Source organism: Anopheles funestus, chromosome X (assembly GCF_943734845.2).
Source record: "Anopheles funestus chromosome X, idAnoFuneDA-416_04, whole genome shotgun sequence".
NCBI classification, from domain to species: Eukaryota; Metazoa; Arthropoda; class Insecta; order Diptera; family Culicidae; genus Anopheles; species Anopheles funestus.
Genome location: NC_064597.1, coordinates 19777191 through 19793400, shown reverse-complemented (window position 1 = coordinate 19793400; position 16210 = coordinate 19777191). Strand labels below are relative to the sequence as shown.

The window sequence follows — 16210 nt, the reverse complement described above, 5'->3', positions numbered from 1 at the left end:
CTCCCTTCCAATTCTAGAACTAAACGTCTGTTTACTAATCGTTCCAGAACTTTACTGATACAGCATAATAGGGAGATTGGTCGATAGCTATCTACGCAGTGGTTATTTTTCCGCTTTTAGTATTGGGACGATGAAACTGGATTTCCATTTAGCTGGAATCACACCAGTATTCCAGATGTTGTTGTATATGTTTAGAAGGCATTTTAGAGCGAGTTCAGGAAGCTGTTTTAGCAGAGGGTACCCAATGTCGTCAGGTCCGGCAGAATTTCCTTTACATTTTTGTAGCGCCCAGTTTAATTCCTCTAACGAGAAATCTTTGTTGTAGATTTCCTTATTTGTATCGCGGAAGGAGATTTTAGATTTATTCCGGATATTTTGTTGTCTGATGAATGAGGAAGGATATTTGAAGGTGGCGGAAACCTCATAGAAATGTTGCGCGAAAAGTTCAGCTACCCCTGCCTGAGTAGTCTTTCACAAGCGTTGGAAAGGAAACTTGCTCTTTTCCTGATAGGCACTTCACTTTCCTCCAAATGTCTTTGCAAGACAGTGAAGGGTTTACACTTGCGACAAATTTTTCCCAACTTAGTTTTTTCGCTTTTTCTATTTCTGCTTTTGCTATCAGGTTAGCTTTCCGATAAGCAGATGCAAGATGCGGGGCATTAGGATTATTCTGAATTCTGCTACCTTTCCTAAGTTTCCTTAGTGCTCTCCTTCTATCCGTGATGTCTAATCTGATTGATTCATTCCACCATGGAACATATTTTTTTGGAAAATTTTCCAGTTAGAACAACTGAAGTGTTTTCTATTCGTGTGCGGGTTAAAGGACGATAGCGACGCCGAAGTAAGATTGCGATTGCTTAAGCAGATTAGAGGAAACTGATCAATCACATTGCCCCAGTTAGTCGAGGAATGTCAACAGATTGTTGATTTAAAGGGAGACATCGTAATGAACGGGGGCGAAAACAAGGAGGTAAACATCAGGAAAGACGGGAAACGAGAGCGAATTGCTCAAAAGAGGCAACATAACCGCTTGGAGCAAGGAGCACAGCATAAAGCCAGTATACCCGTGATAAAGTGTTGGCATTGCGGGGAAGGACATTATGCTCGGAAGTGTGCTTATGGCTGTTACAGGTACAAGCAATGTTACAAGTATGGCCACAAGGAAGGTCATTGTACCATTGTATCGTATGGTAAAGTGCGAACGGTTGTAGTTGATAGGGTTATGAGCAAAGGCAAAGGTCATGTGAGCGTGATACTAAATGGCGAATCCGTAAAGATGATGGTGGACACTGGTGCAGATATTTCAATAATTTCGAGAGACCAATGGCGAAAAATCAGCGAACCGCCATTGCGTCCACCATCTGTGAAAGCAAAGACGACGTCGGGTATCAAACTGCGAATCATAGGTGAATTATGTGCACAGTTAACTTTGAAGCAACAAACGGAAAATTGTGTAGTGCGAGTGACTGAGGAACAATTAATATTGATAGGTGCAGATATGATGGATGTTTTCGGGTTGTAAGATGTACCGCTGGCGTCGGTGTGTAATAGAGTGCTCGTAGCAACCCAGAGCATGGAGTACTGTGCTTGTGCTGCGTCTATAGTAGTAGTGCGCAATGCTAAAGGGAGTATACGCATATGTGGAGACTACTCCACAGAGTTAAATAATGCTCTCCAGCACCACCAGTACCCGATTCCGTTGCCGGAAGAGATTTTCTCAACGTTGGCGAATTCATCGATGTTCAGTCAGATAGACCTCACCGATGCCGTTCTTCAGGTCGAAGTGGAACAAGAGTTCAGAGAACTGCTAACAGTAAACACACATCCCTATCGACAAAGTGTTCATCGATGGATGAATTTTTTGAAAAGGGGGTGAAAATTTTGCTCGAATCACCCCAAAATGAGAGTGTGTGCGTGGCTCGCTGTATCGCGATAGAGTTCGGCGTGTGTCGAATGAATGTTCAAAAAGGTCGTAGTAGGCTAAAAATCTGTTTTTCTGTTTTCGCTCGGTCGCTGTACATTTTCATACGGGAATAGTTCGTGAATTGTGGATTGCGTCAGTTCGTGGACTGTGTATTCGATTGTGAAATAGTGTTTGCCAAGTTGTTCCATTTCTAGTTCTAAAAGGCTGTTCCTGTGACGGCACTGGTAAGTTGTACCGCCAGCGTGATAACCTGTTGGAGCAGACTTCGGCTGAATACGACGATGCAGAGGCAGGACAAACTGTTTCAAGACATTTGGAAAATAACGCGTGGGGATATATGGCCACAGTTGACGGTCCTCATATCTAGAGGTTTTTGTGTACACAAATTCAGGAAGCAGGAAGGATTCAAGTGCCGTAGTGTGAAATACTTTGTCACAAGAGAAAAACGCGTGTTTTCTAACTGCGCCCACGCGTCCCTTTGGCTTACTGCTTCAAAGGTAGGCTACCCCTTTGCCAATGGTGTCTTATGCAATCGGTTTAACGTTCCTCTTCCTCTTGCAGCTGACTCATACTTCTTGTTAGTCGTCCTCGAATATGGTATGCACCTGCCAATGGAAGTGAAAGACAAGCCAACCTTAGTATTGGTTGTTTTTGCTGCGAATCGGTTCTAAATTGGTTTGTATCGCAGCTAACGATTCTCGAAGAAGTGTCAGTGTCCTAATCTTCCTTATTTTCATTGCTCAACAAACAGGATAGTGGAAACCGCTCTTGTTGACACTCTACATAGGCGCTGGATTGGATTTTTCTTCGCTCTGCTCACAGTGCGTGACCTTGGTTTGTTGTGGCAATCTATCAGTCAATTAACAGTCCCTTCAGGTAAGTATTGTCCATTCTTTTGGACGATTGTTGTATTGTTTTACGTATGTATATCTAATGAAGCATACTTTTTCAGGCAAAACACGTTCAGTCCTCCGTACACATCTGATTTCCGTAAGAATTACGCCTCAAATTCGAAGGAGACAATGTTCTATCTGCACCTAGCACCTCTACAAACCGTGACCGATAAAGCTAGCCTTTGATCCTCCGTATACGATAATATACTGCGCCAAAGTTGAAGGTCGGTCGAATCATAAACTAACTAAGGTAAGTAATATGTTATACTTTTAAAAAATTGTAGAGAAAATAATCAATAATTTTATTTCTTCTTGCAGATGTACAGGAATCGCCACTCGTTACGAGATTATTATTGGTTGGAACCTTGTTTTTCGCCGTTTGTTATACGTAAGTATGCCTAAATAAAACGTTTGTTAATGCTTAACTAACATACGTATTTTTATCTCTTCCATATCGGTCTTAGATTCCATTTGCAGATACAAAATGGAGTAAAATATGCAAAACATCGCGTGATAATGCGGTCAAAATGAAATCCAGATCGCACACGATAACAAACTCAAAGGCACGATGTTAGTTTGTTTCGAAACACGCTGAAAATTCCATTGAAAATTTTCGCCAGGACCTATTTGATTGATGTAGGATATGAATCTCTTCGAAACTTGATCTTGGAATGGAGAAAATGTCCACGATGATGTATTGTTTATGCTGCACCGATCGAACCAGACCGCGTGATTATGAAAACGGTAACAAATCGTGGGCAGAATAATGTGGACCAGGATTAGAAACCCATGGCTAAGCTGGCGCAGAATACGAGCGTTGAAAATTGTACGCTGTCTGGATGGATGCTGGAATTTTTCTGAGGTATGGTCTAAAACTATGTAGATAATAAGAATAGAAAAAAGGTATGAAGCGTAAGATGTTGATATTATTATGGTTCTAAAACACTACATGTTAATTGTTATCTTTTTACGCTTGCCATAAAACCAGGAAAAATAAAAAAATAATATTATATTTGTTAAAAACAAAAAATGTTTTCATTGCACCGTTGAAAATCAACGGTGCGGAAAGAACGATTGAAAATGAACATTACAGCGTAAAAATGAACCTAACGAAAACGCGCTCATGAAATAATGAATCTCACGCACACACTCTCAAAAAACGGCTTCACAAGATCTGCTGTGAAGCTTTTGTGAAGCCGCTTGTGAAGCCGTGAATTTTACTCGAAATTCACTCTCAGGCGAGCAGTTTGTCGATAGGGATCGAGGATTGTATGCGTACAATCGACTGACGCCGGGAGTGAAGGTTGCATCAGGTGCCTTTCAGCAGTTTATAGAGACCATGCTGGCTGGACTAAAGGATGTGCCGGTGTATCTGGATGATATAGTCATCGGTGGAGCTGATGAACATAGCCACAAGATGAACCTGCGTGCAGTGCTAGCGAAGCTGCGGGAGTATGGATTCAAAATCAGACCAGAGAAGTGTATTTTTTTACAAATACAGATTAAATATCTTGCTCACATTTTAGATTGCGAAGGTCAACGCCCGGATCCCTCTAACATAGAAGCGATCGTGAATATGCCCACACCGAAGAATCCATCCGAGGTACGTTCATTCTTAGGGGCGATAAACTATTACGAAAAGTTTGTGCCCCAGATGAGGAATCTACGATATCCGCTGGATGACTTGCTTAAGAAAGATGGTTATTGGCAATAGAGTCCAGAATGTCAATCTTCTGTTGACATACTACGTTCCGAGGAAGCCGATAATTATAGCGGCCGATGCATCATCAGTGGGTATTGGAGCCACGGTCAGCTACAAAATGTCGAACAGAGCTATAAAAATAATTCAACATGAATCCCGCGCCCTAATAAAAACGGAAATGGGTTACAGCCAACCAGATCGCGAAGGATTCGCGTTAATATATGCGATTACTAAGTTCCACCGAATGATTTTCGGACATCGATTTACATTGCAAACCGATCATGCACCCTTGCAGCGAATTTTGGTTCGCGAATGGGAATACCAGTCTAAACGGTGAATAGATTGCAACTTTGTGCTTTAACACTGCTGATGCATGACTTTAAAATTGAATATGTGTCAACGGAGAAGTTCAGAAATGCCGACGTACTGTCTCGCTTGATAGCAAACTATCAGAACCCGATCCGAAATATGTTATTGCGAGTGTCGAAACAGAAAGGGATGTGCGGGCCGTGATAGGCATTATAACGCAAATAATGCCACTGACGTTTGGAGAAGTCTTGCGTGAAACTAACAAAGACCCTTTACTAAGAGAGGTACTAGATTTTGTTGTATACGGTTGGCCAAAGAAGAAGGTAGAAAAGTTAGAGCTGCGAAACTTCCAAGTCAGAAGCGAGTCTTTGTCCACAGTAAATAAACGGATGTTTACTTTTTGGCGAGCGGTTAGTAATTTCTGGACCTCAGAGGAAGAAATACTTGCAGCAGTTACATGAAGGTCATCCTGGCATGGATAAAATGAAGGCCTTTGCTAGAACCTATGTATATTGGCCCGGAATAGAATGTGATGTCGATAAAAAGGACCGAAGATGCCAACAATGTGCAGCAGTTGCTAACACACCAGCTGATAGTATTCCAATCTCAAGGCCAGAATCAACTGCTCCGCGGCAGCGAGTACATGTGGACTACGCTGGCTGTAATTGAATCGTTTTCTAAATGGCCGGAGATAGTGGCGACTACAACCATTGCATCAAACGCAACCATTAAGATACTACGAGGTCTGTTCAGTCGTTTAGTGAGCGACAATGGGTTGCAGTTTACCAGCGCGGATTTTGAAATGTTTTGTACAACCAACGAGATTGAACATCTGCGCACGGCCTCCTACCATCCGCAGTCAAACGGACAGGCGCAAAGAATCGTAGATACGTTTAAACGGGCGTTAAGGAAAATGGAACGGGAAGGTAAGACAGAACAAGAGGCTTTAGATATCTTTTTAATGACATATCGTAGTACGCCACACAAACAGTCGAGTTTGGTTCTAGAGCTCGAAGTGAACGGACGTAAATCAGGAGTGAAAAATATACAGTGACAACATGGAGAAGAGAGAAGCTACTCTGAGAGTAGATTTCTCACATCTACCAGTAAAGCCACCCGTTAAAGATGTGATGGATTTCATCACATCTAAATTGCAACTAACAAAAGAACAAGTTGTACGCATACATCTGCGTACAAGCAGCATCAACGCCTTTATAGATTTAAAGGACGAGAGCGTGGCTCTAAAGATCGTCGAAAACAACGATGGAAAGCACACGATGCTTTGCCTAGGACAGGAGTATGCTATTCCCATCGCAATGGATGATGGGGCCGTGCTTGTTAAATTGCACGACATTTCCGGTAGAACCACTGACAACAATATTGTCAATTTCTTTTCTTATTATGGAAAAGTGCTAAATGTATCCGAAGGTAAATGGGGAGAAGCAAGTCCATTTGCTGGGCTGCCAAACGGATATCGCTTCGTGCGAATAATAGCATCAAAACCAATTCCCTCGTTTGTCCAAATCAACGGGGAAACCTCACTTGCAACACATCGAGGACAAAAACCAACTTGTCGCTATTGTGAGCTCCATGTACACCATGGAATGACGTGCAATCAAAACAATCGTCTGATTGGCCAAAAAGCCACGGTGAACGACCAACTTAAACCATCATACGCAACGATAACGGCCAAAGAACCAACACCAACAAATCATACATCAAGCTTACAAGTGGAATCTCCAAACCGGGTACAAACGGATACTCCAGGTGCAAAAGCGAATCCACTAAAGAGCACGAGTCCGACAAAACAAAACGATAAGCAGACCAACGAAAGAGAAAGATCGACATCGGCTAAGAGACAAGCAGAGAGGCTTATTACTGATGCTGTGGCGATCGAGTCAAAGAGAGGCAGAACACGCTATCTAAAAAAAGCGATAACGCTCACAGAGGTAGGAAACACGCGTCCCAATGACGTGTCCCACTACACACACTAACATGAACAATACCAGCTTGAGAATATTGTCGATAAATCTAAACAACCTATCAAGTAAAACAAAGATAGAAAGCTTACAGTCCACAATTAACAGGACGGCTGCAGATATAGTATGCATGCAAGAAGTATACGAGAATAATCTACACATTAAAAATTACGATCACAAACATCGATCACCATAAAAGAGGGACAGCTATAGCCATACGTGATGGATTAAAATATTCTAATATAGAAAAGAGCATTGACAGCAGATTAATCACACTGTGTATTAACGACAAATTCAAAATAGTTAACATTTATGCTCCATCTGGTACACAACAAAAACAAAATAGAGAATATTTCTTCAGGCACACCCTAGCATATTATCTAAGAAAACCACACGAATATCTAATTATTGCCGGTGATTTCAACTGCATTATTAAAAAAAAAAGATGCTACTGGAGTTTCAAACTACAGCTTAGCTTTAAAAAATGCGATGCAGCACCTTAAAATGGATGATAGCTGGGATCTTTTAAAAACCACAACAGAATACACTTATTTCACACACAACTCAGCCTCTCGCATAGATAGGATATATATATATAAAAAAACCTACGAAATAATCTAAGAAGCGTTGACAACATTAGTGTATCTTTCAGTGATCATAAAGCTTACACAATTAGACTCGGAATTCCAAATGATACAGGACAACCTATCCTAAGACAAAAACTATGGGCAGTCAGGAAGAACACTGTCAATGAAGATATAAAACTTGAATTTCATCGTAATTGGATCAAATGGACAAAACAAAAACAATGGTATCATACTTGGATAGACTGGTGGATTAAATTTGCTAAACCCAAAATCCAATCTTTTTTTAGGTGGAAAAACAGTTTATACTTCAAAGCATATAACACCTCATATCAAAGCTTAGAACAGCAACTGAATAACGCATATAACAACTATTATGGAAATCAAAATGAACGTAGCAACATTAACAAAATCAAAGGTAAAATGCTGACCCTACAAAGAAAACTTACAGAAAACTACATTAGGCCAAATAACACGTACATAGCAGGGGAGAATATTTCAACTTTTCATATCAATGAAAGGCATAGAAGACGTGCCAATATCGTCAGCATATACGACAATAACAATAACCTAATTGAAAATCCAGCAGAAATAGAAAACTTCATATTTAATCACTTCAAATCACTTTTTGACACAGATAATAATATTACAAATAACAATATCTTTACATGCAAACAAAAAATTCCAGAAAGCTGTGAAATAAACAACTCACTAAATGATGAAATAACAACAAAGGAAATTTATGAGGTCATAAAACAAGCACCCTCTAACAAAAGTCCAGGAAAAGACGGCCTACCCAATGAATTTTACGAAATTTTTTTTGACACAATTCATAAGGAATTGAATTTAATAATCAATGACGCAAACAACAAATACATTCCAGAGGATTTCACCGAAGGCATAATAGTGCTCATAAAAAAACAAAAATACTCAAAAAATAATATAGAATCTCTACGACCAATTACATTAGCAAATGCCGATTACAAGATATTTAGTAGAGTTCTCAAAACAAGATTAACAAAAGTTTTAGACGAACACGCAGTATTAACTAATTCACAAAAATGCAGTAATAGATAAAAAAACATATTCCAAGCTGTCCTTTCTATCAAGGATAAGATATTAGAAATCAACCAGCTAAAAAAAACGGGAAAACTCATATCTTTTGATCTCTCAAAAGCTTTTGATAGAGTTGATCACAATTTCCTGTACAATAGCATGCTTAGCGTAGGCATAAATCAAATGTTTATAGATAAAATTCGGGAAATCAACTCTGTGTCTTATTCAAGACTCTACATAAACGGTAGTTTAAAACCAAAATTACATATTAGAAAATCAGTTCGTCAGGGTGACCCAATGGCAATGCATTTATTTGCAATATATCTTCATCCTCTTCTTGAAAGATTAGAAGAGATATGCAATAACCAACATGACATTATAAATGCGTATGCTGATGATATTTCCATAATTACTACAGAAAAAGGCACAATAGAAAAAATCAAGCAAACTTTTGACGCTTTTTGTGCAGCATCTGGTGCCAAAATGAACACAGAAAAGACCAAGGGGATAGACATAGGCTTAGTGAATAATGCAACAATAATTAATACTGCCTGGATTACAACAGAGCTTAAAATTAAAATACTAGGAGTATGGTTTACAAACTCACTAAGACTAATAATTAAACTGAATTGGGATGTCACTACCAAAACATTCGCTCACTTAGTGTGGCAGCATAAAATGAGAGATATCAATCTACCACAGAGAGCTATATTAGCTAACACATTCCTAACTTCTAAATTATGGTACCTTGGGTCAATTTTAACCCCAAATAAACATCATATAGCCAAACTCACCTCAATGTTAGGTCAATTTATGTGGCCAAGAGGTGGACTTAGAGTCAGCATACTACAACTAGCTCTAGCCAAAGCGAACGGTGGGTTGAATTTGCTAACTCCCGACCAAAAGATTAAATCTCTCCTTAAGTCCAGGCATTTAAAAGAAAGGAAATACATGCCATTTACTGACAAATTTTTGAACAATATTGAAAATCCACCTTGTATTTCCAAACTCCCCAGTTACTATCCATGTATAGCCACAATAGTCCAAGAATCTGCTTACCTTCCAACTTCATCAAACATAAAATTAACAGCGAAACAAATACACAATAATATCCTGAAATACTTGCCCATACCACACGTAGTTCAAAAATATCCTAACATGAATTGGAAATCTATCTGGAGGAATATTAACAACAACTGCCTGAACTCAAATGAAAGAAGCACTTACTACATGCTAGTTAATGAAAAAATAAAGACCAAATCAAAAGAATATGAGTTAGGAATAGCAGATAACGATAAATGTCACGCTTGTGGGGAAACAGAAACACTGAAACATAAATTTATAGAATGTTATAGAGTAAAACAACTATGGAATGATTTGAAAACAATTGCAATTGAATTAGACATAATACTACCAACATTCGACGAACTTACTAAACCAGAACTAAAAAACTGGAAAAAAGAAAAGAAATCAAAACTACTTAAAATATTTTCTCGATACATAGAATTCATAAACAACAACAAATCAATTGCACTAAATTCACTAGATATATCTAATTTAAGGTACATAGTATTAAGCTAAATCTGTATTGTTTTAATAAAAAAAAAAAAAAAAAAAAAAAAAAAAAAAAAAACAGTTGGATCGGAAACAATCTCCTTCGGAGTTGATGTTTGATCGTAGAATGCGTACGTGTATAGAACTGTTGAAACCACCGATCAAGTTAGGCATAGGTGCGAAAGACTTGCTTAAGGGAATACCGACAAAATGATAAAGTGTACGCGAAGCAGTATTTTCGTAATAAGTGGAAGTGGGTTCCCGGAACAATAGAGAAACTATTAGGTACGGTGATGTATGAGATCATAACGGAAGGTAACCGATCGTTGCGTGTCCATATCTACCAGTTGCAAACGCGAGTTCATGATGATGTCTGAGTTCATGATGAGTTCATGATGCGAGTCTGAGTAAGCCGAATGAAACGAATCGTTCGTTTCGCATGTTGGACGTGTTGCTGGACGCTTGGAATATAAATATAGATGGAGTAACAGCAAGTAGAGAAGAGACCGTCTAACGCAACACACAGGTAGCTGGATCACCTGATCGCGGTCGACGTCCTCAGTTCCATCATCTCCATCGTCGTCATCAGATTATTTATCATCGCCGTCCTCAACAGAACAACGATCGGCAACATCTCCAGGGTTTGCCACAGCCGTCAGCGGATCGTCGACGCCGGTACAGCCTCTACGTCGCTCTACGAGGATTCGTAGACCGCCTCAGTGGAATGAGCCATACCGCCATACGGTATTAAAATATGGAGATGTTGTATACGGCAATCAGGGTTGCCTGTCGCTGGCTCGTTCTAGCCAGCAGCCTAGCCGGTCGTGTTATTGTACCATTATTTTCTTGTACCTTTTACGTTATTGTAACGTAATAAACATAAGATTTATAATTGTAGTTTCCAACAGTTTCAATTTCAGAAATTGTCTGCAAAAGGATCAATCGATTGCAGAGTACATCATAGAGTTAAAAGCGGTCGCACTATCGTCAAACGTGCTATCTGACGGAAAGCTTGCGATATTAACTAGTAGCTGGTGTCCGAGATGAAGGATTGAGATAGTCCGAGTTAACATTCTGCAATGAACAAAAAATATCGCCAGAACGTGGGAAGCTGTCGATCGAAAAACGAAGCGTCGGTTCGAAAGTGCACCTAAAAAGGAGAGCAAATGTCTGTGGATTATGTTATCTTCCACATCTGTAACAAGTCCTGCGCGTATGTGGCAGTGTTTCATATGTAAAAAGTATGGTCATGTGTCGTCATGTTGCCGACGTACAACTGTGTATAGACTGAGGTACGAGTAATACGATTATACTGGAGAGTGTATATCGAGAAGAATTTAGTTATGTCAAATTAGAACAAACACACGTTGGATTGGACGAAATTTTTTTACATGAAATGAAATCGAAACAGACAAATGGCTTGAAGAAATGATAAAAGTGTTTGACTAACAAACGGAAATCATGAAGAAACGATAGCAGGGTCTGAAGCCAGTTTAGTATTAAAACCTAACTTTACACCAATTTTCCGGGCGGAACGGTGGTGCATGTGATATACGGCGCCGGTCCACACGGCAGGATCGGCTTCATATCCCATCCGGACCGTCCCCCCGTAGCAAGGAGTGACTATCCGGCTACGTGGTAAAAAGAAGTCTAGTATGCCAGAAATGGCCGGCGTGACCTGTAAAGTGGTTAAAGCCAAGAAGAGAGAGAGAGACACCAATTTTCCATAAACCACAATCAGTGCCGTTCGCATTAACAGAAAGAGTAGAAGCCAATCCGGACAAATTAGTGAACGACGGTATACTAGTTCCTACGTAATAGGTACATCAGCGAAGGCGAGCCCTACAGTGGTTGTAGGAAAATTGATGAATCAATACGTATCTGTTTGGCTGGAAAAGCTACGATAAATAAATATATTATGATAGAAGATTACCCATTACCGAGGACTGATGATATTTTGGCTAAAATTGCAAATTGGACAGTATTCTGCAAAATAGATTTAACAGTAGCGTACTTGCAAGTAAAGTTACCAGAAAATTCGCAAAATTCGCAATTCACATACAGATGTATTATAAATACGCATAAGGTTACACAAGCACCTGCAATATTTCCAAAAATAATAGATCAAATATTGTAGATTAGTAGGTAGAGAAAACAAAAAACCTTGCAAAGAGTATGTATGCGAATATTTAAAAAGGTTGCAAATCTATAAAGTGAAGATAAATGAAAAGAAGTCAGAATTTTTGAAAACTGAAAAAGAGTACCTATGCTGCGCCGATGGGCGTTGTTATTAGCCAATTATGAATACGTGATAGCTCAGAGGAAAATGTATGGTAACGTGTACAGGTTAAGTAGATTACCTTTAGCAGAGGTTTTAGAAATAAAAAATGAGTTCACACAATAAAATACGATTTCGTTTTCCTCAATTATCAATATTGAGTAGGTCAAACAATTCCAAAAGTTAGATAGTATTTTGCAAAAAGTCTACAAAAATGTAAAGTATGAAAGGTCGAACAATTTGAAATGGGAGTTGAATGATTATGCTAAAGTTAGTAACAGTTTAGTGATGGAGTGTTGTTTTTCAACGATCGAGTAGTAATGCCAGATAAGTTGAAATACAGTACAATAGTCAATCTATTCCATCATCCTGGGTGGTATGGTGGAAAAACATGGATAGAGATTACGAGTAGTACATAAAATCATGTCAAGTCTGCCAGTGTAGACAAATCGTACAAAAAAGAAATAGTCACAACCAAATGGGTACAATGTATGCGTCTGTTTCAAAGAGTGCATTATTGCACACGTACTAACGTTATTCATAACAGTCGACAGTTTTCTCAAGTATATGCAGGGAAAAATTATGAAAAGTACTGAGGCAGAATATGTTATAGAAATGCTATAAATATTGTTTGCATGCTTTGGATTATCAGAAATCATACCAAATAATGGTCCTCCTGTTACTTCAGAAAAGTTTTTCTCGTTCTTAAGAGCAAATGGTATAAAAGTCACTAAGTCCCCGCCGTACCACCAACAGAAAAACTGGAAAACATTGGAAGGACAACCAAGATAAAAGTAGCGTAGGTAGAAAGTAAACTTCGTTTAAGGGGGAGAATGTAGAGTCTTAAGTTTAGGTAAGCCTTAGATGTAAGTGTAGTATTTATTTATTTATTTTATTTGTTTATTACGGTGCTTGTCTGCAACAATGCTTCACAAACATGAACTTATAGCTAGCACTCTAAAAAAAATACCCGCTGAAGAAAAAGAAAACGACTAACGGAACTTAGGCTACTACGAAAAAGAAGGAAGTATATGAAGTAGTCTAAAGAAAGGATCGAAGGCGAGCACGATAGGATGACAGAGGAAGGTGAAAATCAAACAGATGGCAGGAGGAGTTAACGGGAGTACGGAATAAGGGTATATGTAAAAGAGGGTGAGAACGGAGGGAGCGAGAAGGAGTGTACAGAGCATAGCAATAGCAGACAACAGATCAGGGGCATCAGTGCAGTCCAACAGGAGTCCCGCAATCAGGGAAGATTGCGCAATAGAACGGCGCGCTTCTAAAGTTTCTAGGCCCAAGGCAAGACATCTGGACTCATAGTCGGGCAGAACAGAGGAAGGTTCACCGGAGCGTATGCGCAAAACATATCTGGTACCTCTGTACCAACATATCATACCTCTGTACCTGTTCAACTCGCTTGATGTGATTCCTCGCGGTCGGAGACCAGATAACTGAACAATACTCAAGCCTCGATCTGACCAGCGAGCAGAAGAGCACCCTGACACACCGGGGGTCATTAAAGTCGCGGGTAATGCGCTTTACTAGTCCGAGAATTGGACGAGCAGAGCTTACGAACGAAATATCAGTTACAAGGTATGAGAATTCAAGAGGAGTACGAACTAGTGAAAAACGGTTGGAGGAATAATTCAGATCCACAGTTGAAAGTATACAACAAAGTGAAAGGATTCCGTATAGACGAAATACAATTCAGATCAACTGATAGATCTAGAACTATGGAAGGAAATAATAAAAAAATGTTAAAACATCTAGATATAAAAACTACAAAAAACATAATAAACGAAATAAACGATATGTGGCAGAGAGGAAAAATTAAAAAAAAAACAGTACAACACAATAAAAGCGATAGCGATCCCAAAACCAGGAAGAGACTTACAAAAAATAGAGAACTATAGAATAATCGCTTAAATATTAACACTGATAAAGGTAAGCAATTCAGCAGTACTGGAAAATTTAAACAAACATTGTTCAATAAATAAAATAATATCAGAAACATCATTCGGATTCAGGAAAAATAGATCAATTCAAACATGCTATCTTTAAACTATCATTATAATATCATAACAGAAAACAAAAACAGACATTTAAGAAAAGGAATAATATTTATAGATTTAGAAAATGCATTTAATGAGGTAACTCTAAAAGAACTTTTTTTTTTAAACTTAATAGACGCATTAATAGACGCACACACAAATAGTTAAATGGATTATATAATTTTAAAAATTAGAACAATTGAAACCAATAGTGTGAGAAAAACTCTCGAAAACTGGTAGAATATCGCGGTAAGAAATGTATGGAAAGAAACCCGTGCAGTCTTGGCGCCGTTCTGTTTGCAACTGTGTATTCATTTGTCCGAGTTCGTTTTTACATGTAAATTCATCCTAGTTCATTCTAATTGACCCTTATTGTCAATCCTTATAGCGTCAAGTAGTGTGTGTTTATAGTTCGTGGTTAAGTTCCTTCGTCGTAGTTCAAAGATAATTCATGTAACATTTAAAAATTATAGCTAACAGTAAATTTCACAAATAGCAATAATACAATTGTAAGAAAATTAATCACTGACGGACTCGCTCAAGGAGATATTTTATCTCCAACGTTATTCAATATCTATACTAGAAAATTACATAAAAGATTAAATAGCTTTAAAAAACATACAGTTAGTGCAATACATGGATGATTTTGCGATAGTTACAGCAAGTTACAGCGTAATGACTACGAACTACAAAGAAACCTACAAATAAGCCTGAAGAAAATTGGAAAATGAATTGGAATCGCTCAATCTAAAAATTAACACAGAAAAAACAAAACTCATGGTGATGGGAAAAACCAAACAAAATATAGAATTGAAAATTAATAACAAAGACATAAAAAAGTAAATACGTACAAATACCTAGGTACGATAATAGACAAAAAACTAGGCTTTAACAAACTCATTGAACACATAAAAACAAAGCAATTCAAGACTTCACATATTGAAATTTTATGCACAAACTCAAACAGTATCTCTCCACAAAACGCCAGAACACTGTATAGAGCCTAATAGAAAGGGGATCATCATTAACCTTAAACAACAGCATTACAAATAGTAACAAACTAAACACAGTCACCCACACAGCACTAAGAAAATGCTCAGGGTGCACTAAAACCACACCAACCAATTCGTTACACGCAGTTAACGCAGAAATATCGCTCAAAATAAGAAGAAAATACATAGCATTAAAAGAAATAACAAATGCGTATACATTTAGCCCCGCAGAAAGAAAATCGATAAAAGAAATTACCAAAAACAATTCAAAAAAAGAAAAAAAAACACAAACAAGATGAACTATTGAAATAACACAAAGAAATATTGGATAAAATATCAATAGCAAAAACAAATGATATCGAAAAATACATTAATATAAATACTCAAATTAAGGGCAAAATAAAGTAATAGAACAACAAAAAGAAAGCAAACAAAAACAATAAACAAAGATAAAACAAATTACGTTACAAATAGTAGAAAGCAACATAAAAAATAGACCAAGTATTTATACGAATGGAAACGCAATTGAAGTAAATATGGGAATATGTAAATACAAAAGATGGTACTTTAACTTTTAAATAATGAATAAGGCATCAATAACAACAATGAAATAACAGCCAAGAAGGCAATAGAAATAGCAGCAGATTTAGGAATACAACACCAAATAATTTATACTGATAGCTTAAGTAGTTGGACCATTCTAAGAACTGCCAAAAAAGAAACACAAATAGAAGGAAAAAAATATAAAAACAAACAAAATAGAAATATATATAAGGAAAGAACCAAAGAATATAAATCAAAGAGACAGTAAAAAAATATCAATGAAATCCGTTTTGATTTCATAGAGATAGAGCGAGTAAGCCTCTGAGTGTGTTCTCAATCGACTGG

The 16210-nt window shown here is 38.0% G+C and overlaps 1 long non-coding RNA gene across 1 annotated transcript; it reads left to right on the top strand.

Annotated features, from left to right (window-relative positions):
* Nucleotides 1-2367: 2367 nt before the first annotated feature.
* Nucleotides 2368-6103, top strand: LOC125769712 (uncharacterized). Its single transcript, XR_007419085.1, has 3 exons — nucleotides 2368-3067; nucleotides 3144-3205; nucleotides 3282-6103. It is a non-coding gene; the product is annotated as an uncharacterized LOC125769712 (long non-coding RNA).
* The last annotated feature ends 10107 nt before the right edge of the window (nucleotides 6104-16210 follow it).